General features: G+C 32.9%; 16 non-coding genes across 16 annotated transcripts; all 16 read left to right on the forward strand.

Moving 5' to 3' along the window:
- Positions 1-168: 168 nt before the first annotated feature.
- On the forward strand, positions 169-240 carry TRNAP-AGG (transfer RNA proline (anticodon AGG)). The gene has a single exon. It is a non-coding gene; the product is annotated as a tRNA-Pro (tRNA).
- Positions 241-1,089: 849 nt separating this feature from the next.
- On the forward strand, positions 1,090-1,161 carry TRNAP-AGG (transfer RNA proline (anticodon AGG)). Its single transcript has one exon. It is a non-coding gene; the product is annotated as a tRNA-Pro (tRNA).
- A 1,768-nt stretch (positions 1,162-2,929) lies between these two features.
- TRNAP-AGG (transfer RNA proline (anticodon AGG)) lies at positions 2,930-3,001 on the forward strand. The gene has a single exon. It is a non-coding gene; the product is annotated as a tRNA-Pro (tRNA).
- Positions 3,002-3,849: 848 nt separating this feature from the next.
- TRNAP-AGG (transfer RNA proline (anticodon AGG)) lies at positions 3,850-3,921 on the forward strand. Its single transcript has one exon. It is a non-coding gene; the product is annotated as a tRNA-Pro (tRNA).
- An 848-nt stretch (positions 3,922-4,769) lies between these two features.
- On the forward strand, positions 4,770-4,841 carry TRNAP-AGG (transfer RNA proline (anticodon AGG)). The gene has a single exon. It is a non-coding gene; the product is annotated as a tRNA-Pro (tRNA).
- An 848-nt stretch (positions 4,842-5,689) lies between these two features.
- Positions 5,690-5,761, forward strand: TRNAP-AGG (transfer RNA proline (anticodon AGG)). Its single transcript has one exon. It is a non-coding gene; the product is annotated as a tRNA-Pro (tRNA).
- Positions 5,762-9,366: 3,605 nt separating this feature from the next.
- On the forward strand, positions 9,367-9,438 carry TRNAP-AGG (transfer RNA proline (anticodon AGG)). Its single transcript has one exon. It is a non-coding gene; the product is annotated as a tRNA-Pro (tRNA).
- Positions 9,439-11,204: 1,766 nt separating this feature from the next.
- TRNAP-AGG (transfer RNA proline (anticodon AGG)) lies at positions 11,205-11,276 on the forward strand. The gene has a single exon. It is a non-coding gene; the product is annotated as a tRNA-Pro (tRNA).
- Positions 11,277-12,125: 849 nt separating this feature from the next.
- On the forward strand, positions 12,126-12,197 carry TRNAP-AGG (transfer RNA proline (anticodon AGG)). Its single transcript has one exon. It is a non-coding gene; the product is annotated as a tRNA-Pro (tRNA).
- Positions 12,198-13,964: 1,767 nt separating this feature from the next.
- On the forward strand, positions 13,965-14,036 carry TRNAP-AGG (transfer RNA proline (anticodon AGG)). Its single transcript has one exon. It is a non-coding gene; the product is annotated as a tRNA-Pro (tRNA).
- An 848-nt stretch (positions 14,037-14,884) lies between these two features.
- Positions 14,885-14,956, forward strand: TRNAP-AGG (transfer RNA proline (anticodon AGG)). The gene has a single exon. It is a non-coding gene; the product is annotated as a tRNA-Pro (tRNA).
- An 848-nt stretch (positions 14,957-15,804) lies between these two features.
- Positions 15,805-15,876, forward strand: TRNAP-AGG (transfer RNA proline (anticodon AGG)). Its single transcript has one exon. It is a non-coding gene; the product is annotated as a tRNA-Pro (tRNA).
- Positions 15,877-17,641: 1,765 nt separating this feature from the next.
- On the forward strand, positions 17,642-17,713 carry TRNAP-AGG (transfer RNA proline (anticodon AGG)). Its single transcript has one exon. It is a non-coding gene; the product is annotated as a tRNA-Pro (tRNA).
- A 1,766-nt stretch (positions 17,714-19,479) lies between these two features.
- TRNAP-AGG (transfer RNA proline (anticodon AGG)) lies at positions 19,480-19,551 on the forward strand. Its single transcript has one exon. It is a non-coding gene; the product is annotated as a tRNA-Pro (tRNA).
- Positions 19,552-20,400: 849 nt separating this feature from the next.
- Positions 20,401-20,472, forward strand: TRNAP-AGG (transfer RNA proline (anticodon AGG)). The gene has a single exon. It is a non-coding gene; the product is annotated as a tRNA-Pro (tRNA).
- Positions 20,473-22,239: 1,767 nt separating this feature from the next.
- TRNAP-AGG (transfer RNA proline (anticodon AGG)) lies at positions 22,240-22,311 on the forward strand. Its single transcript has one exon. It is a non-coding gene; the product is annotated as a tRNA-Pro (tRNA).
- The last annotated feature ends 765 nt before the right edge of the window (positions 22,312-23,076 follow it).

Here is a 23,076-nt window from a genome sequence, read left to right on the forward strand (position 1 = left end):
GCTTTGGGTGGAAAAGGCCCCAGGTTCATATCCTGGATTAGACTGTTTTCTCAGGTTCTTTAAAAGTGCTTAGTTCTATTATCTGATAGTATTTTAAAATACTTACTAATGTATTCCAACAGTTTCACTTCCAATTTCATTAGTATACATGAAAATGCATGAACAGTTGGCTCGTTGGTCTAGGGGTATGATTCTCGCTTAGGGTGCGAGAGGTCCCGGGTTCAAACCCCGGACGAGCCTATCTTCTCAGTTTCTTTTAAATCCCATGGTTCCATTATCTGATTGATGTCAAAAGCATCAAGTGAATTTTGCTTTTGAAAATCCATCAAAAAATATATACTTATGCATATTTAGTAAACTGTCAACCATTTGGTGGTATATTGGGTATACTGTAGATTCCATTTTGTCTAAGTAATCTTGAGTGGCTACAAAGAAGTCTCATTTTGACAAATTAAAAACTGTGAAAATGAAATTACAGGTTTTTCTCTTACCTTGCTTTTTTCTAAGAAACAATGAGTGGCTTAAAAGAATAGGCTCTTTTTGACAAACAAAAAGGTCAACAATTAATTGCAGGTTTTTGTTTTTTTTCTTTCTTCTTGGTCTGTATGCATAAGTTGCACACAGTATGAGACAAGTCTTAGGTTCCAACTATCAGAAAAGTTCAAACTCTATAGGAACCCCTAAATCTTGGCACTGAACTTTCCAAATATGCATACTTGGACAAAAATTTACCTTAAGGAAACATTTTAGCTATGCTACCAATACATTTTTAAATTGTTATGGTATTTTTAAAATGTAACATCTTTTTTTCCAGCTTATTGTATTTTTTTATTAAATAATTTGAGTTTTACTTTAAAAATGGTAAAATCTGAATAAGAAATTATTTAGCTTGTGGCTTGTTGGTCTGGTTGTATGATTTTTGCTTTGGGTGGAAAAGGCCCCAGGTTCATATCCTGGATTAGACTGTTTTCTCAGGTTCTTTAAAAGTGCTTAGTTCTATTATCTGATAGTATTTTAAAATACTTACTAATGTATTCCAACAGTTTCACTTCCAATTTCATTAGTATACATGAAAATGCATGAACAGTTGGCTCGTTGGTCTAGGGGTATGATTCTCGCTTAGGGTGCGAGAGGTCCCGGGTTCAAATCCCGGACGAGCCCATCTTCTCAGGTTCTTTTAAATCCCATGGTTCCATTATCTGATTGATGTCAAAAGCATCAAGTGAATTTTGCTTTTGAAAATCCATCAAAAAATATATACTTATGCATATTTAGTGAACTGTCAACCATTTGGTGGTATATTGGGTATACTGTAGATTCCATTTTGTCTAAGTAATCTTGAGTGGCATCAAAGAAGTCTCACTTTGACAAATTAAAAACTGTCAAAATGAAATTACAGGTTTTTCTCTTACCTTGCTTTTTTCTAAGAAACAATGAGTGGCTTAAAAGAATAGGCTCTTTTTTTACAAACAAAAAGGTCAACAATTAATTGCAGGTTTTTGTTTTTTTCTTTCTTCTTGGTCTGTATGCATAAGTTGCACACAGTATGAGACAAGTCTTAGGTTCCAACTATCAGAAAAGTTCAAACTCTATAGGAACCCCTAAATCTTGGCACTGAACTTTCCAAATATGCATACTTGGACAAAAATTTACCTTAAGGAAACATTTTAGCTATGCTACCAATACATTTTTAAATTGTTATGGTATTTTTAGAATGTAACATCTTTTTTTCCTGCTTATTGCATTTTTTTATTACATAATTTGAGTTTTACTTTAAAAATGGTAAAATCTGAATAAGAAATTATTTAGCTTGTGGCTTGTTGGTCTGGGTGTATGATTTTTGCTTTGGGTGGAAAAGGACCCAGGTTTATATCCTGGATGAGCCTGTTTCCTCAGGTACTTTAAAAGTGCTTAGTTCTATTATCTGATAGTGTTTTAAAATACTTACTAATGTATTCCAACAGTTTCACTTCCAATTTCATTAGTATACATGAAAATGCATGAACAGTTGGCTAGTTGTTCTAGGGGTATGATTCTCGCTTAGGGTGCGAGAGGTCCCGGGTTCAAATCCCGGACGAGCCCATCTTCTCAGGTTCTTTTAAATCCCATGGTTCCATTATCTGATTGATGTCAAAAGCATCAAGTGAATTTTGCTTTTGAAAATCCATCAAAAAATATATACTTATGCATATTTAGTAAACTGTCAACCATTTGGTGGTATATTGGGTATACTGTAGATTCCATTTTGTCTAAGTAATCTTGAGTGGCTTCAAAGAAGTCTCATTTTGACAAATTAAAAACTGTCAAAATGAAATTACAGGTTTTTCTCTTACCTTGCTTTTTTCTAAGAAACAATGAGTGGCTTAAAAGAATAGGCTCTTTTTGACAAACAAAAAGGTCAACAATTAATTGCAGGTTTTTGTTTTTTTCATTCTTCTTGGTCTGTATGCATAAGTTGCACACAGTATGAGACAAGTCTTAGGTTCCAACTATCAGAAAAGTTAAAACTCTATAGGAACCCCTAAATCTTGGCACTGAACTTTCCAAATATGCATACTTGGACAAAAATTTACCTTAAGGAAACATTTTAGCTATGCTACCAATACATTTTTAAATTGTTATGGTATTTTTAAAATGTAACATCTTTTTTTTCAGCTTATTGCATTTTTTATTACATAATTTGAGTTTTACTTTAAAAATTGTAAAATCTGAATAAGAAATGATTTAGCTTGTGGCTTGTTGGTCTGGGTGTATGTTTTTTGCTTTGGGTGGAAAAGGCCCCAGGTTCATATCCTGGATTAGACTGTTTTCTCAGGTTCTTTAAAAGTGCTTAGTTCTATTATCTGATAGTATTTTAAAATACTTACTAATGTATTCCAACAGTTTCACTTCCAATTTCATTAGTATACATGAAAATGCATGAACAGTTGGCTCGTTGGTCTAGGGGTATGATTCTCGCTTAGGGTGCGAGAGGTCCCGGGTTCAAACCCCGGACGAGCCTATCTTCTCAGTTTCTTTTAAATCCCATGGTTCCATTATCTGATTGATGTCAAAAGCATCAAGTGAATTTTGCTTTTGAAAATCCATCAAAAAATATATACTTATGCATATTTAGTAAACTGTCAACCATTTGGTGGTATATTGGGTATACTGTAGATTCCATTTTGTCTAAGTAATCTTGAGTGACTACAAAGAAGTCTCATTTTGACAAATTAAAAACTGTCAAAATGAAATTACAGGTTTTTCTCTTACCTTGCTTTTTTCTAAGAAACAATGAGTGGCTTAAAAGAATAGGCTCTTTTTGACAAACAAAAAGGTCAACAATTAATTGCAGGTTTTTGTTTTTTTCATTCTTCTTGGTCTGTATGCATAAGTTGCACACAGTATGAGACAAGTCTTAGGTTCCAACTATCAGAAAAGTTCAAACTCTATAGGAACCCCTAAATCTTGGCACTGAACTTTCCAAATATGCATACTTGGACAAAAATTTACCTTAAGGAAACATTTTAGCTATGCTACCAATACATTTTTAAATTGTTATGGTATTTTTAAAATGTAACATCTTTTTTTCCAGCTTATTGCATTTTTTTATTACATAATTTGAGTTTTACTTTAAAAATTGTAAAATCTGAATAAGAAATTATTTAGCTTGTGGCTTGTTGGTCTGGGTGTATGATTTTTGCTTTGGGTGGAAAAGGCCCCAGGTTCATATCCTGGATTAGACTGTTTTCTCAGGTTCTTTAAAAGTGCTTAGTTCTATTATCTGATAGTATTTTAAAATACTTACTAATGTATTCCAACAGTTTCACTTCCAATTTCATTAGTATACATGAAAATGCATGAACAGTTGGCTCGTTGTTCTAGGGGTATGATTCTCGCTTAGGGTGCGAGAGGTCCCGGGTTCAAATCCCGGACGAGCCCATCTTCTTAGGTTCTTTTAAATCCCATGGTTCCATTATCTGATTGATGTCAAAAGCATCAAGTGAATTTTGCTTTTGAAAATCCATCAAAAAATATATACTTATGCATATTTAGTAAACTGTCAACCATTTGGTGGTATATTGGGTATACTGTAGATTCCATTTTGTCTAAGTAATCTTGAGTGGCTACAAAGAAGTCTCATTTTGACAAATTAAAAACTGTCAAAATGAAATTACAGGTTTTTCTCTTACCTTGCTTTTTTCTAAGAAACAATGAGTGGCTTAAAAGATTAGGCTCTTTTTGACAAACAAAAAGGTCAACAATTAATTGCAGGTTTTTGTTTTTTTCTTTCTTCTTGGTCTGTATGCATAAGTTGCACACAGTATGAGACAAGTCTTAGGTTCCAACTATCAGAAAAGTTCAAACTCTATAGGAACCCCTAAATCTTGGCACTGAACTTTCCAAATATGCATACTTGGACAAAAATTTACCTTAAGGAAACATTTTAGCTATGCTACCAATACATTTTTAAATTGTTATGGTATTTTTAAAATGTAACATCTTTTTTTCCAGCTTATTGTATTTTTTTATTAAATAATTTGAGTTTTACTTTAAAAATGGTAAAATCTGAATAAGAAATTATTTAGCTTGTGGCTTGTTGGTCTGGGTGTATGATTTTTGCTTTGGGTGGAAAAGGCCCCAGGTTCATATCCTGGATTAGACTGTTTTCTCAGGTTCTTTAAAAGTGCTTAGTTCTATTATCTGATAGTATTTTAAAATACTTACTAATGTATTCCAACAGTTTCACTTCCAATTTCATTAGTATACATGAAAATGCATGAACAGTTGGCTCGTTGTTCTAGGGGTATGATTATCGCTTAGGGTGCGAGAGGTCCCGGGTTCAAATCCCGGACGAGCCCATCTTCTTAGGTTCTTTTAAATCCCATGGTTCCATTATCTGATTGATGTCAAAAGCATCAAGTGAATTTTGCTTTTGAAAATCCATCAAAAAATATATACTTATGCATATTTAGTAAACTGTCAACCATTTGGTGGTATATTGGGTATACTGTAGATTCCATTTTGTCTAAGTAATCTTGAGTGGCTACAAAGAAGTCTCACTTTGACAAATTAAAAACTGTCAAAATGAAATTACAGGTTTTTCTCTTACCTTGCTTTTTTCTAAGAAACAAAGAGTGGCTTAAAAGAATAGGCTCTTTTTGACAAACAAAAAGGTCAACAATTAATTGCAGGTTTTTGTTTTTTTTCATTCTTCTTGGTCTGTATGCATTTGTTGCACACAGTATGAGACAAGTCTTAGGTTCCAACTATCAGAAAAGTTCAAACTCTATAGGAACCCCTAAATCTTGGCACTGAACTTTCCAAATATGCATACTTGGACAAAAATTTACCTTAAGGAAACATTTTAGCTATGCTACCAATACATTTTTAAATTGTTATGGTATTTTTAGAATGTAACATCTTTTTTCCTGCTTATTGCATTTTTTTATTACATAATTTGAGTTTTACTTTAAAAATGGTAAAATCTGAATAAGAAATTATTTAGCTTGTGGCTTGTTGGTCTGGGTGTATGATTTTTGCTTTGGGTGGAAAAGGCCCCAGGTTCATATCCTGGATGAGCCTGTTTCCTCAGGTACTTTAAAAGTGCTTAGTTCTATTATCTGATAGTATTTTAAAATACTTACTAATGTATTCCAACAGTTTCACTTCCAATTTCATTAGTATACATGAAAATGCATGAACAGTTGGCTCGTTGGTCTAGGGGTATGATTCTCGCTTAGGGTGCGAGAGGTCCCGGGTTCAAACCCCGGACGAGCCTATCTTCTCAGTTTCTTTTAAATCCCATGGTTCCATTATCTGATTGATGTCAAAAGCATCAAGTGAATTTTGCTTTTGAAAATCCATCAAAAAATATATACTTATGCATATTTAGTAAACTGTCAACCATTTGGTGGTATATTGGGTATACTGTAGATTCCATTTTGTCTAAGTAATCTTGAGTGGCTACAAATAAGTCTCATTTTGACAAATTAAAAACTGTCAAAATGAAATTACAGGTTTTTCTCTTACCTTGCTTTTTTCTAAGAAACAATGAGTGGCTTAAAAGAATAGGCTCTTTTTGACAAACAAAAAGGTCAACAATTAATTGCAGGTTTTTGTTTTTTTCTTTCTTCTTGGTCTGTATGCATAAGTTGCACACAGTATGAGACAAGTCTTAGGTTCCAACTATCAGAAAAGTTAAAACTCTATAGGAACCCCTAAATCTTGGCACTGAACTTTCCAAATATGCATACTTGGACAAAAATTTACCTTAAGGAAACATTTTAGCTATGCTACCAATACATTTTTAAATTGTTATGGTATTTTTAAAATGTAACATCTTTTTTTCCAGCTTATTGTATTTTTTTATTAAATAATTTGAGTTTTACTTTAAAAATGGTAAAATCTGAATAAGAAATTATTTAGCTTGTGGCTTGTTGGTCTGGTTGTATGATTTTTGCTTTGGGTGGAAAAGGCCCCAGGTTCATATCCTGGATTAGCCTGTTTCCTCAGGTACTTTAAAAGTGCTTAGTTCTATTATCTGATAGTATTTTAAAATACTTACTAATGTATTCCAACAGTTTCACTTCCAATTTCATTAGTATACATGAAAATGCCTGAACAGTTGGCTAGTTGTTCTAGGGGTATGATTCTCGCTTAGGGTGCGAGAGGTCCCGGGTTCAAATCCCGGACGAGCCCATCTTCTCAGGTTCTTTTAAATCCCAAGGTTCCATTATCTGATTGATGTCAAATGCATCAAGTGAATTTTGCTTTTGAAAATCCATCAAAAAATATATACTTATGCATATTTAGTGAACTGTCAACCATTTGGTGGTATATTTGGGTATACTGTAGATTCCATTTTGTCTAAGTAATCTTGAGTGGCATCAAAGAAGTCTCACTTTGACAAATTAAAAACTGTCAAAATGAAATTACAGGTTTTTCTCTTACCTTGCTTTTTTCTAAGAAACAATGAGTGGCTTAAAAGAATAGGCTCTTTTTGACAAACAAAAAGGTCAACAATTAATTGCAGGTTTTTGTTTTTTTCATTCTTCTTGGTCTGTATGCACAAGTTGCACACAGTATGAGACAAGTCTTAGGTTCCAACTATCAGAAAAGTTAAAACTCTATAGGAACCCCTAAATCTTGGCACTGAACTTTCCAAATATGCATACTTGCACAAAAATTTACCTTAAGGAAACATTTTAGCTATGCTACCAATACATTTTTAAATTGTTATGGTATTTTTAAAATGTAACATCTTTTTTTCCAGCTTATTGCATTTTTTTATTACATAATTTGAGTTTTACTTTAAAAATTGAAAAATCTGAATAAGAAATTATTTAGCTTGTGGCTTGTTGGTCTGGGTGTATGATTTTTGCTTTGGGTGGAAAAGGCCCCAGGTTCATATCCTGGATTAGCCTGTTTCCTCAGGTTCTTTAAAAGTGCTTAGTTCTATTATCTGATAGTATTTTAAAATACTTACTAATGTATTCCAACAGTTTCACTTCCAATTTCATTAGTATACATGAAAATGCATGAACAGTTGGCTAGTTGTTCTAGGGGTATGATTCTCGCTTAGGGTGCGAGAGGTCCCGGGTTCAAATCCCGGATGAGCCCATCTTCTCAGGTTCTTTTAAATCCCATGGTTCCATTATCTGATTGATGTCAAAAGCATCAAGTGAATTTTGCTTTTGAAAATCCATCAAAAAATATATACTTATGCATATTTAGTAAACTGTCAACCATTTGGTGGTATATTGGGTATACTGTAGATTCCATTTTGTCTAAGTAATCTTGAGTGGCTTCAAAGAAGTCTAATTTTGACAAATTAAAAACTGTCAAAATGAAATTACAGGTTTTTCTCTTACCTTGCTTTTTTCTAAGAAACAATGAGTGGCTTAAAAGAATAGGCTCTTTTTGACAAACAAAAAGGTCAACAATTAATTGCAGGTTTTTGTTTTTTTCATTCTTCTTGGTCTGTATGCATAAGTTGCACACAGTATGAGACAAGTCTTAGGTTCCAACTATCAGAAAAGTTAAAACTCTATAGGAACCCCTAAATCTTGGCACTGAACTTTCCAAATATGCATACTTGGACAAAAATTTACCTTAAGGAAACATTTTAGCTATGCTACCAATACATTTTTAAATTGTTATGGTATTTTTAGAATGTAACATCTTTTTTCCTGCTTATTGCATTTTTTTATTACATAATTTGAGTTTTACTTTAAAAATGGTAAAATCTGAATAAGAAATTATTTAGCTTGTGGCTTGTTGGTCTGGGTGTATGATTTTTGCTTTGGGTGGAAAAGGCCCCAGGTTCATATCCTGGATGAGCCTGTTTCCTCAGGTACTTTAAAAGTGCTTAGTTCTATTATCTGATAGTATTTTAAAATACTTACTAATGTATTCCAACAGTTTCACTTCCAATTTCATTAGTATACATGAAAATGCATGAACAGTTGGCTAGTTGTTCTAGGGGTATGATTCTCGCTTAGGGTGCGAGAGGTCCCGGGTTCAAATCCCGGACGAGCCCATCTTCTCAGGTTCTTTTAAATCCCATGGTTCCATTATCTGATTGATGTCAAAAGCATCAAGTGAATTTTGCTTTTTAAAATCCATCAAAAAATATATACTTATGCATATTTAGTAAACTGTCAACCATTTGGTGGTATATTGGGTATACTGTAGATTCCATTTTGTCTAAGTAATCTTGAGTGGCTTCAAAGAAGTCTAATTTTGACAAATTAAAAACTGTCAAAATGAAATTACAGGTTTTTCTCTTACCTTGCTTTTTTCTAAGAAACAATGAGTGGCTTAAAAGAATAGGCTCTTTTTGACAAACAAAAGGTCAACAATTAATTGCAGGTTTTTGTTTTTTTCATTCTTCTTGGTCTGTATGCATAAGTTGCACACAGTATGAGACAAGTCTTGGGTTCCAACTATCAGAAAAGTTAAAACTCTATAGGAACCCCTAAATCTTGGCACTGAACTTTCCAAATATGCATACTTGGACAAAAATTTACCTTAAGGAAACATTTTAGCTATGCTACCAATACATTTTTAAATTGTTATGGTATTTTTAAAATGTAACATCTTTTTTTCAGCTTATTGCATTTTTTATTACATAATTTGAGTTTTACTTTAAAAATTGTAAAATCTGAATAAGAAATTATTTAGCTTGTGGCTTGTTGGTCTGGGTGTAAGTTTTTTGCTTTGGGTGGAAAAGGCCCCAGGTTCATATCCTGGATTAGCCTGTTTTCTCAGGTTCTTTAAAAGTGCTTAATTCTATTATCTGATAGTATTTTAAAATACTTACTAATGTATTCCAACAGTTTCACTTCCAATTTCATTAGTATACATGAAAATGCATGAACAGTTGGCTCGTTGGTTTAGGGGTATGATTCTCGCTTAGGGTGCGAGAGGTCCCGGGTTCAAATCCCGGACGAGCCCATCTTCTCAGGTTCTTTCAAATCCCATGGTTCCATTATCTGATTGATGTCAAAAGCATCAAGTGAATTTTGCTTTTGAAAATCCATCAAAAAATATATACTTATGCATATTTAGTGAACTGTCAACCATTTGGTGGTATATTGGGTATACTGTAGATTCCATTTTGTCTAAGTAATCTTGAGTGGCATCAAAGAAGTCTCACTTTGACAAATTAAAAACTGTCAAAATGAAATTACAGGTTTTTCTCTTACCTTGCTTTTTTCTAAGAAACAATGAGTGGCTTAAAAGAATAGGCTCTTTTTTACAAACAAAAAGGTCAACAATTAATTGCAGGTTTTTGTTTTTTTCTTTCTTCTTGGTCTGTATGCATAAGTTGCACACAGTATGAGACAAGTCTTAGGTTCCAACTATCAGAAAAGTTCAAACTCTATAGGAACCCCTAAATCTTGGCACTGAACTTTCCAAATATGCATACTTGGACAAAAATTAACCTTAAGGAAACATTTTAGCTATGCTACCAATACATTTTTAAATTGTTATGGTATTTTTAGAATGTAACATCTTTTTTCCTGCTTATTGCATTTTTTTATTACATAATTTGAGTTTTACTTTAAAAATGGTAAAATCTGAATAAGAAATTATTTAGCTTGTGGCTTGTTGGTCTGGGTGTATGATTTTTGCTTTGGGTGGAAAAGGCCCCAGGTTTATATCCTGGATGAGCCTGTTTCCTCAGGTACTTTAAAAGTGCTTAGTTCTATTATCTGATAGTATTTTAAAATACTTACTAATGTATTCCAACAGTTTCACTTCCAATTTCATTAGTATACATGAAAATGCATGAACAGTTGGCTAGTTGTTCTAGGGGTATGATTCTCGCTTAGGGTGCGAGAGGTCCCGGGTTCAAATCCCGGACGAGCCCATCTTCTCAGGTTCTTTTAAATCCCATGGTTCCATTATCTGATTGATGTCAAAAGCATCAAGTGAATTTTGCTTTTGAAAATCCATCAAAAAATATATACTTATGCATATTTAGTAAACTGTCAACCATTTGGTGGTATATTGGGTATACTGTAGATTCCATTTTGTCTAAGTAATCTTGAGTGGCTTCAAAGAAGTCTCATTTTGACAAATTAAAAACTGTCAAAATGAAATTACAGGTTTTTCTCTTACCTTGCTTTTTTCTAAGAAACAATGAGTGGCTTAAAAGAATAGGCTCTTTTTGACAAACAAAAAGGTCAACAATTAATTGCAGGTTTTTGTTTTTTTCATTCTTCTTGGTCTGTATGCATAAGTTGCACACAGTATGAGACAAGTCTTAGGTTCCAACTATCAGAAAAGTTAAAACTCTATAGGAACCCCTAAATCTTGGCACTGAACTTTCCAAATATGCATACTTGGACAAAAATTTACCTTAAGGAAACATTTTAGCTATGCTACCAATACATTTTTAAATTGTTATGGTATTTTTAAAATGTAACATCTTTTTTTTCAGCTTATTGCATTTTTTATTACATAATTTGAGTTTTACTTTAAAAATTGTAAAATCTGAATAAGAAATTATTTAGCTTGTGGCTTGTTGGTCTGGGTGTATGTTTTTTGCTTTGGGTGGAAAAGGCCCCAGGTTCATATCCTGGATTAGACTGTTTTCTCAGGTTCTTTAAAAGTGCTTAGTTCTATTATCTGATAGTATTTTAAAATACTTACTAATGTATTCCAACAGTTTCACTTCCAATTTCATTAGTATACATGAAAATGCATGAACAGTTGGCTCGTTGGTCTAGGGGTATGATTCTCGCTTAGGGTGCGAGAGGTCCCGGGTTCAAACCCCGGACGAGCCTATCTTCTCAGTTTCTTTTAAATCCCATGGTTCCATTATCTGATTGATGTCAAAAGCATCAAGTGAATTTTGCTTTTGAAAATCCATCAAAAAATATATACTTATGCATATTTAGTAAACTGTCAACCATTTGGTGGTATATTGGGTATACTGTAGATTCCATTTTGTCTAAGTAATCTTGAGTGGCTACAAAGAAGTCTCATTTTGACAAATTAAAAACTGTCAAAATGAAATTACAGGTTTTTCTCTTACCTTGCTTTTTTCTAAGAAACAATGAGTGGCTTAAAAGAATAGGCTCTTTTTGACAAACAAAAAGGTCAACAATTAATTGCAGGTTTTTGTTTTTTTTCTTTCTTCTTGGTCTGTATGCATAAGTTGCACACAGTATGAGACAAGTCTTAGGTTCCAACTATCAGAAAAGTTCAAACTCTATAGGAACCCCTAAATCTTGGCACTGAACTTTCCAAATATGCATACTTGGACAAAAATTTACCTTAAGGAAACATTTTAGCTATGCTACCAATACATTTTTAAATTGTTATGGTATTTTTAAAATGTAACATCTTTTTTTCCAGCTTATTGTATTTTTTTATTAAATAATTTGAGTTTTACTTTAAAAATGGTAAAATCTGAATAAGAAATTATTTAGCTTGTGGCTTGTTGGTCTGGTTGTATGATTTTTGCTTTGGGTGGAAAAGGCCCCAGGTTCATATCCTGGATTAGACTGTTTTCTCAGGTTCTTTAAAAGTGCTTAGTTCTATTATCTGATAGTATTTTAAAATACTTACTAATGTATTCCAACAGTTTCACTTCCAATTTCATTAGTATACATGAAAATGCATGAACAGTTGGCTCGTTGGTCTAGGGGTATGATTCTCGCTTAGGGTGCGAGAGGTCCCGGGTTCAAATCCCGGACGAGCCCATCTTCTCAGGTTCTTTTAAATCCCATGGTTCCATTATCTGATTGATGTCAAAAGCATCAAGTGAATTTTGCTTTTGAAAATCCATCAAAAAATATATACTTATGCATATTTAGTGAACTGTCAACCATTTGGTGGTATATTGGGTATACTGTAGATTCCATTTTGTCTAAGTAATCTTGAGTGGCATCAAAGAAGTCTCACTTTGACAAATTAAAAACTGTCAAAATGAAATTACAGGTTTTTCTCTTACCTTGCTTTTTTCTAAGAAACAATGAGTGGCTTAAAAGAATAGGCTCTTTTTTTACAAACAAAAAGGTCAACAATTAATTGCAGGTTTTTGTTTTTTTCTTTCTTCTTGGTCTGTATGCATAAGTTGCACACAGTATGAGACAAGTCTTAGGTTCCAACTATCAGAAAAGTTCAAACTCTATAGGAACCCCTAAATCTTGGCACTGAACTTTCCAAATATGCATACTTGGACAAAAATTTACCTTAAGGAAACATTTTAGCTATGCTACCAATACATTTTTAAATTGTTATGGTATTTTTAGAATGTAACATCTTTTTTCCTGCTTATTGCATTTTTTTATTACATAATTTGAGTTTTACTTTAAAAATGGTAAAATCTGAATAAGAAATTATTTAGCTTGTGGCTTGTTGGTCTGGGTGTATGATTTTTGCTTTGGGTGGAAAAGGCCCCAGGTTTATATCCTGGATGAGCCTGTTTCCTCAGGTACTTTAAAAGTGCTTAGTTCTATTATCTGATAGTATTTTAAAATACTTACTAATGTATTCCAACAGTTTCACTTCCAATTTCATTAGTATACATGAAAATGCATGAACAGTTGGCTAGTTGTTCTAGGGGTATGATTCTCGCTTAGGGTGCGAGAGGTCCCGGGTTCAAATCCCGGACGAGCCCATCTTCTCAGGTTCTTTTAAATCCCATGGTTCCATTATCTGATTGATGTCAAAAGCATCAAGTGAATTTTGCTTTTGAAAATCCATCAAAAAATATATACTTATGCATATTTAGTAAACTGTCAACCATTTGGTGGTATATTGGGTATACTGTAGATTCCATTTTGTCTAAGTAATCTTGAGTGGCTTCAAAGAAGTCTCATTTTGACAAATTAAAAACTGTCAAAATGAAATTACAGGTTTTTCTCTTACCTTGCTTTTTTCTAAGAAACAATGAGTGGCTTAAAAGAATAGGCTCTTTTTGACAAACAAAAAGGTCAACAATTAATTGCAGGTTTTTGTTTTTTTCATTCTTCTTGGTCTGTATGCATAAGTTGCACACAGTATGAGACAAGTCTTAGGTTCCAACTATCAGAAAAGTTAAAACTCTATAGGAACCCCTAAATCTTGGCACTGAACTTTCCAAATATGCATACTTGGACAAAAATTTACCTTAAGGAAACATTTTAGCTATGCTACCAATACATTTTTAAATTGTTATGGTATTTTTAAAATGTAACATCTTTTTTTTCAGCTTATTGCATTTTTTATTACATAATTTGAGTTTTACTTTAAAAATTGTAAAATCTGAATAAGAAATTATTTAGCTTGTGGCTTGTTGGTCTGGGTGTATGTTTTTTGCTTTGGGTGGAAAAGGCCCCAGGTTCATATCCTGGATTAGACTGTTTTCTCAGGTTCTTTAAAAGTGCTTAGTTCTATTATCTGATAGTATTTTAAAATACTTACTAATGTATTCCAACAGTTTCACTTCCAATTTCATTAGTATACATGAAAATGCATGAACAGTTGGCTCGTTGGTCTAGGGGTATGATTCTCGCTTAGGGTGCGAGAGGTCCCGGGTTCAAACCCCGGACGAGCCTATCTTCTCAGTTTCTTTTAAATCCCATGGTTCCATTATCTGATTGATGTCAAAAGCATCAAGTGAATTTTGCTTTTGAAAATCCATCAAAAAATATATACTTATGCATATTTAGTAAACTGTCAACCATTTGGTGGTATATTGGGTATACTGTAGATTCCATTTTGTCTAAGTAATCTTGAGTGACTACAAAGAAGTCTCATTTTGACAAATTAAAAACTGTCAAAATGAAATTACAGGTTTTTCTCTTACCTTGCTTTTTTCTAAGAAACAATGAGTGGCTTAAAAGAATAGGCTCTTTTTGACAAACAAAAAGGTCAACAATTAATTGCAGGTTTTTGTTTTTTTCATTCTTCTTGGTCTGTATGCATAAGTTGCACACAGTATGAGACAAGTCTTAGGTTCCAACTATCAGAAAAGTTCAAACTCTATAGGAACCCCTAAATCTTGGCACTGAACTTTCCAAATATGCATACTTGGACAAAAATTTACCTTAAGGAAACATTTTAGCTATGCTACCAATACATTTTTAAATTGTTATGGTATTTTTAAAATGTAACATCTTTTTTTCCAGCTTATTGCATTTTTTTATTACATAATTTGAGTTTTACTTTAAAAATTGTAAAATCTGAATAAGAAATTATTTAGCTTGTGGCTTGTTGGTCTGGGTGTATGATTTTTGCTTTGGGTGGAAAAGGCCCCAGGTTCATATCCTGGATTAGACTGTTTTCTCAGGTTCTTTAAAAGTGCTTAGTTCTATTATCTGATAGTATTTTAAAATACTTACTAATGTATTCCAACAGTTTCACTTCCAATTTCATTAGTATACATGAAAATGCATGAACAGTTGGCTCGTTGTTCTAGGGGTATGATTCTCGCTTAGGGTGCGAGAGGTCCCGGGTTCAAATCCCGGACGAGCCCATCTTCTTAGGTTCTTTTAAATCCCATGGTTCCATTATCTGATTGATGTCAAAAGCATCAAGTGAATTTTGCTTTTGAAAATCCATCAAAAAATATATACTTATGCATATTTAGTAAACTGTCAACCATTTGGTGGTATATTGGGTATACTGTAGATTCCATTTTGTCTAAGTAATCTTGAGTGGCTACAAAGAAGTCTCATTTTGACAAATTAAAAACTGTCAAAATGAAATTACAGGTTTTTCTCTTACCTTGCTTTTTTCTAAGAAACAATGAGTGGCTTAAAAGATTAGGCTCTTTTTGACAAACAAAAAGGTCAACAATTAATTGCAGGTTTTTGTTTTTTTCTTTCTTCTTGGTCTGTATGCATAAGTTGCACACAGTATGAGACAAGTCTTAGGTTCCAACTATCAGAAAAGTTCAAACTCTATAGGAACCCCTAAATCTTGGCACTGAACTTTCCAAATATGCATACTTGGACAAAAATTTACCTTAAGGAAACATTTTAGCTATGCTACCAATACATTTTTAAATTGTTATGGTATTTTTAAAATGTAACATCTTTTTTTCCAGCTTATTGTATTTTTTTATTAAATAATTTGAGTTTTACTTTAAAAATGGTAAAATCTGAATAAGAAATTATTTAGCTTGTGGCTTGTTGGTCTGGGTGTATGATTTTTGCTTTGGGTGGAAAAGGCCCCAGGTTCATATCCTGGATTAGACTGTTTTCTCAGGTTCTTTAAAAGTGCTTAGTTCTATTATCTGATAGTATTTTAAAATACTTACTAATGTATTCCAACAGTTTCACTTCCAATTTCATTAGTATACATGAAAATGCATGAACAGTTGGCTCGTTGTTCTAGGGGTATGATTATCGCTTAGGGTGCGAGAGGTCCCGGGTTCAAATCCCGGACGAGCCCATCTTCTTAGGTTCTTTTAAATCCCATGGTTCCATTATCTGATTGATGTCAAAAGCATCAAGTGAATTTTGCTTTTGAAAATCCATCAAAAAATATATACTTATGCATATTTAGTAAACTGTCAACCATTTGGTGGTATATTGGGTATACTGTAGATTCCATTTTGTCTAAGTAATCTTGAGTGGCTACAAAGAAGTCTCACTTTGACAAATTAAAAACTGTCAAAATGAAATTACAGGTTTTTCTCTTACCTTGCTTTTTTCTAAGAAACAAAGAGTGGCTTAAAAGAATAGGCTCTTTTTGACAAACAAAAAGGTCAACAATTAATTGCAGGTTTTTGTTTTTTTTCATTCTTCTTGGTCTGTATGCATTTGTTGCACACAGTATGAGACAAGTCTTAGGTTCCAACTATCAGAAAAGTTCAAACTCTATAGGAACCCCTAAATCTTGGCACTGAACTTTCCAAATATGCATACTTGGACAAAAATTTACCTTAAGGAAACATTTTAGCTATGCTACCAATACATTTTTAAATTGTTATGGTATTTTTAGAATGTAACATCTTTTTTCCTGCTTATTGCATTTTTTTATTACATAATTTGAGTTTTACTTTAAAAATGGTAAAATCTGAACAAGAAATTATTTAGCTTGTGGCTTGTTGGTCTGGGTGTATGATTTTTGCTTTGGGTGGAAAAGGCCCCAGGTTCATATCCTGGATGAGCCTGTTTCCTCAGGTACTTTAAAAGTGCTTAGTTCTATTATCTGATAGTATTTTAAAATACTTACTAATGTATTCCAACAGTTTCACTTCCAATTTCATTAGTATACATGAAAATGCATGAACAGTTGGCTAGTTGTTCTAGGGGTATGATTCTCGCTTAGGGTGCGAGAGGTCCCGGGTTCAAATCCCGGACGAGCCCATCTTCTCAGGTTCTTTTAAATCCCATGGTTCCATTATCTGATTGATGTCAAAAGCATCAAGTGAATTTTGCTTTTTAAAATCCATCAAAAAATATATACTTATGCATATTTAGTAAACTGTCAACCATTTGGTGGTATATTGGGTATACTGTAGATTCCATTTTGTCTAAGTAATCTTGAGTGGCTTCAAAGAAGTCTAATTTTGACAAATTAAAAACTGTCAAAATGAAATTACAGGTTTTTCTCTTACCTTGCTTTTTTCTAAGAAACAATGAGTGGCTTAAAAGAATAGGCTCTTTTTGACAAACAAAAGGTCAACAATTAATTGCAGGTTTTTGTTTTTTTCATTCTTCTTGGTCTGTATGCATAAGTTGCACACAGTATGAGACAAGTCTTAGGTTCCAACTATCAGAAAAGTTAAAACTCTATAGGAACCCCTAAATCTTGGCACTGAACTTTCCAAATATGCATACTTGGACAAAAATTTACCTTAAGGAAACATTTTAGCTATGCTACCAATACATTTTTAAATTGTTATGGTATTTTTAAAATGTAACATCTTTTTTTCAGCTTATTGCATTTTTTATTACATAATTTGAGTTTTACTTTAAAAATTGTAAAATCTGAATAAGAAATTATTTAGCTTGTGGCTTGTTGGTCTGGGTGTATGTTTTTTGCTTTGGGTGGAAAAGGCCCCAGGTTCATATCCTGGATTAGCCTGTTTTCTCAGGTTCTTTAAAAGTGCTTAATTCTATTATCTGATAGTATTTTAAAATACTTACTAATGTATTCCAACAGTTTCACTTCCAATTTCATTAGTATACATGAAAATGCATGAACAGTTGGCTCGTTGGTCTAGGGGTATGATTCTCGCTTAGGGTGCGAGAGGTCCCGGGTTCAAATCCCGGACGAGCCCATCTTCTCAGGTTCTTTCAAATCCCATGGTTCCATTATCTGATTGATGTCAAAAGCATCAAGTGAATTTTGCTTTTGAAAATCCATCAAAAAATATATACTTATGCATATTTAGTGAACTGTCAACCATTTGGTGGTATATTGGGTATACTGTAGATTCCATTTTGTCTAAGTAATCTTGAGTGGCATCAAAGAAGTCTCACTTTGACAAATTAAAAACTGTCAAAATGAAATTACAGGTTTTTCTCTTACCTTGCTTTTTTCTAAGAAACAATGAGTGGCTTAAAAGAATAGGCTCTTTTTTACAAACAAAAAGGTCAACAATTAATTGCAGGTTTTTGTTTTTTTCTTTCTTCTTGGTCTGTATGCATAAGTTGCACACAGTATGAGACAAGTCTTAGGTTCCAACTATCAGAAAAGTTCAAACTCTATAGGAACCCCTAAATCTTGGCACTGAACTTTCCAAATATGCATACTTGGACAAAAATTAACCTTAAGGAAACATTTTAGCTATGCTACCAATACATTTTTAAATTGTTATGGTATTTTTAGAATGTAACATCTTTTTTCCTGCTTATTGCATTTTTTTATTACATAATTTGAGTTTTACTTTAAAAATGGTAAAATCTGAATAAGAAATTATTTAGCTTGTGGCTTGTTGGTCTGGGTGTATGATTTTTGCTTTGGGTGGAAAAGGCCCCAGGTTTATATCCTGGATGAGCCTGTTTCCTCAGGTACTTTAAAAGTGCTTAGTTCTATTATCTGATAGTATTTTAAAATACTTACTAATGTATTCCAACAGTTTCACTTCCAATTTCATTAGTATACATGAAAATGCATGAACAGTTGGCTAGTTGTTCTAGGGGTATGATTCTCGCTTAGGGTGCGAGAGGTCCCGGGTTCAAATCCCGGACGAGCCCATCTTCTCAGGTTCTTTTAAATCCCATGGTTCCATTATCTGATTGATGTCAAAAGCATCAAGTGAATTTTGCTTTTGAAAATCCATCAAAAAATATATACTTATGCATATTTAGTAAACTGTCAACCATTTGGTGGTATATTGGGTATACTGTAGATTCCATTTTGTCTAAGTAATCTTGAGTGGCTTCAAAGAAGTCTCATTTTGACAAATTAAAAACTGTCAAAATGAAATTACAGGTTTTTCTCTTACCTTGCTTTTTTCTAAGAAACAATGAGTGGCTTAAAAGAATAGGCTCTTTTTGACAAACAAAAAGGTCAACAATTAATTGCAGGTTTTTGTTTTTTTCATTCTTCTTGGTCTGTATGCATAAGTTGCACACAGTATGAGACAAGTCTTAGGTTCCAACTATCAGAAAAGTTAAAACTCTATAGGAACCCCTAAATCTTGGCACTGAACTTTCCAAATATGCATACTTGGACAAAAATTTACCTTAAGGAAACATTTTAGCTATGCTACCAATACATTTTTAAATTGTTATGGTATTTTTAAAATGTAACATCTTTTTTTTCAGCTTATTGCATTTTTTATTACATAATTTGAGTTTTACTTTAAAAATTGTAAAATCTGAATAAGAAATTATTTAGCTTGTGGCTTGTTGGTCTGGGTGTATGTTTTTTGCTTTGGGTGGAAAAGGCCCCAGGTTCATATCCTGGATTAGACTGTTTTCTCAGGTTCTTTAAAAGTGCTTAGTTCTATTATCTGATAGTATTTTAAAATACTTACTAATGTATTCCAACAGTTTCACTTCCAATTTCATTAGTATACATGAAAATGCATGAACAGTTGGCTCGTTGGTCTAGGGGTATGATTCTCGCTTAGGGTGCGAGAGGTCCCGGGTTCAAACCCCGGACGAGCCTATCTTCTCAGTTTCTTTTAAATCCCATGGTTCCATTATCTGATTGATGTCAAAAGCATCAAGTGAATTTTGCTTTTGAAAATCCATCAAAAAATATATACTTATGCATATTTAGTAAACTGTCAACCATTTGGTGGTATATTGGGTATACTGTAGATTCCATTTTGTCTAAGTAATCTTGAGTGGCTACAAAGAAGTCTCATTTTGACAAATTAAAAACTGTCAAAATGAAATTACAGGTTTTTCTCTTACCTTGCTTTTTTCTAAGAAACAATGAGTGGCTTAAAAGAATAGGCTCTTTTTGACAAACAAAAAGGTCAACAATTAATTGCAGGTTTTTGTTTTTTTTCTTTCTTCTTGGTCTGTATGCATAAGTTGCACACAGTATGAGACAAGTCTTAGGTTCCAACTATCAGAAAAGTTCAAACTCTATAGGAACCCCTAAATCTTGGCACTGAACTTTCCAAATATGCATACTTGGACAAAAATTTACCTTAAGGAAACATTTTAGCTATGCTACCAATACATTTTTAAATTGTTATGGTATTTTTAAAATGTAACATCTTTTTTTCCAGCTTATTGTATTTTTTTATTAAATAATTTGAGTTTTACTTTAAAAATGGTAAAATCTGAATAAGAAATTATTTAGCTTGTGGCTTGTTGGTCTGGTTGTATGATTTTTGCTTTGGGTGGAAAAGGCCCCAGGTTCATATCCTGGATTAGACTGTTTTCTCAGGTTCTTTAAAAGTGCTTAGTTCTATTATCTGATAGTATTTTAAAATACTTACTAATGTATTCCAACAGTTTCACTTCCAATTTCATTAGTATACATGAAAATGCATGAACAGTTGGCTCGTTGGTCTAGGGGTATGATTCTCGCTTAGGGTGCGAGAGGTCCCGGGTTCAAATCCCGGACGAGCCCATCTTCTCAGGTTCTTTTAAATCCCATGGTTCCATTATCTGATTGATGTCAAAAGCATCAAGTGAATTTTGCTTTTGAAAATCCATCAAAAAATATATACTTATGCATATTTAGTGAACTGTCAACCATTTGGTGGTATATTGGGTATACTGTAGATTCCATTTTGTCTAAGTAATCTTGAGTGGCATCAAAGAAGTCTCACTTTGACAAATTAAAAACTGTCAAAATGAAATTACAGGTTTTTCTCTTACCTTGCTTTTTTCTAAGAAACAATGAGTGGCTTAAAAGAATAGGCTCTTTTTTTACAAACAAAAAGGTCAACAATTAATTGCAGGTTTTTGTTTTTTTCTTTCTTCTTGGTCTGTATGCATAAGTTGCACACAGTATGAGACAAGTCTTAGGTTCCAACTATCAGAAAAGTTCAAACTCTATAGGAACCCCTAAATCTTGGCACTGAACTTTCCAAATATGCATACTTGGACAAAAATTTACCTTAAGGAAACATTTTAGCTATGCTACCAATACATTTTTAAATTGTTATGGTATTTTTAGAATGTAACATCTTTTTTCCTGCTTATTGCATTTTTTTATTACATAATTTGAGTTTTACTTTAAAAATGGTAAAATCTGAATAAGAAATTATTTAGCTTGTGGCTTGTTGGTCTGGGTGTATGATTTTTGCTTTGGGTGGAAAAGGCCCCAGGTTTATATCCTGGATGAGCCTGTTTCCTCAGGTACTTTAAAAGTGCTTAGTTCTATTATCTGATAGTATTTTAAAATACTTACTAATGTATTCCAACAGTTTCACTTCCAATTTCATTAGTATACATGAAAATGCATGAACAGTTGGCTAGTTGTTCTAGGGGTATGATTCTCGCTTAGGGTGCGAGAGGTCCCGGGTTCAAATCCCGGACGAGCCCATCTTCTCAGGTTCTTTTAAATCCCATGGTTCCATTATCTGATTGATGTCAAAAGCATCAAGTGAATTTTGCTTTTGAAAATCCATCAAAAAATATATACTTATGCATATTTAGTAAACTGTCAACCATTTGGTGGTATATTGGGTATACTGTAGATTCCATTTTGTCTAAGTAATCTTGAGTGGCTTCAAAGAAGTCTCATTTTGACAAATTAAAAACTGTCAAAATGAAATTACAGGTTTTTCTCTTACCTTGCTTTTTTCTAAGAAACAATGAGTGGCTTAAAAGAATAGGCTCTTTTTGACAAACAAAAAGGTCAACAATTAATTGCAGGTTTTTGTTTTTTTCATTCTTCTTGGTCTGTATGCATAAGTTGCACACAGTATGAGACAAGTCTTAGGTTCCAACTATCAGAAAAGTTAAAACTCTATAGGAGCCCCTAAATCTTGGCACTGAACTTTCCAAATATGCATACTTGGACAAAAATTTACCTTAAGGAAACATTTTAGCTATGCTACCAATACATTTTTAAATTGTTATGGTATTTTTAAAATGTAACATCTTTTTTTTCAGCTTATTGCATTTTTTATTACATAATTTGAGTTTTACTTTAAAAATTGTAAAATCTGAATAAGAAATTATTTAGCTTGTGGCTTGTTGGTCTGGGTGTATGTTTTTTGCTTTGGGTGGAAAAGGCCCCAGGTTCATATCCTGGATTAGACTGTTTTCTCAGGTTCTTTAAAAGTGCTTAGTTCTATTATCTGATAGTATTTTAAAATACTTACTAATGTATTCCAACAGTTTCACTTCCAATTTCATTAGTATACATGAAAATGCATGAACAGTTGGCTCGTTGGTCTAGGGGTATGATTCTCGCTTAGGGTGCGAGAGGTCCCGGGTTCAAACCCCGGACGAGCCTATCTTCTCAGTTTCTTTTAAATCCCATGGTTCCATTATCTGATTGATGTCAAAAGCATCAAGTGAATTTTGCTTTTGAAAATCCATCAAAAAATATATACTTATGCATATTTAGTAAACTGTCAACCATTTGGTGGTATATTGGGAATACTGTAGATTCCATTTTGTCTAAGTAATCTTGAGTGGCTACAAAGAAGTCTCATTTTGACAAATTAAAAACTGTCAAAATGAAATTACAGGTTTTTCTCTTACCTTGCTTTTTTCTAAGAAACAATGAGTGGCTTAAAAGAATAGGCTCTTTTTGACAAACAAAAAGGTCAACAATTAATTGCAGGTTTTTGTTTTTTTCATTCTTCTTGGTCTGTATGCATAAGTTGCACACAGTATGAGACAAGTCTTAGGTTCCAACTATCAGAAAAGTTCAAACTCTATAGGAACCCCTAAATCTTGGCACTGAACTTTCCAAATATGCATACTTGGACAAAAATTTACCTTAAGGAAACATTTTAGCTATGCTACCAATACATTTTTAAATTGTTATGGTATTTTTAAAATGTAACATCTTTTTTTCCAGCTTATTGCATTTTTTTATTACATAATTTGAGTTTTACTTTAAAAATTGTAAAATCTGAATAAGAAATTATTTAGCTTGTGGCTTGTTGGTCTGGGTGTATGATTTTTGCTTTGGGTGGAAAAGGCCCCAGGTTCATATCCTGGATTAGACTGTTTTCTCAGGTTCTTTAAAAGTGCTTAGTTCTATTATCTG

This window comes from Pseudophryne corroboree, chromosome 3 (assembly GCF_028390025.1).
Source record: "Pseudophryne corroboree isolate aPseCor3 chromosome 3, aPseCor3.hap2, whole genome shotgun sequence".
Taxonomy (NCBI): Eukaryota; Metazoa; Chordata; class Amphibia; order Anura; family Myobatrachidae; genus Pseudophryne; species Pseudophryne corroboree.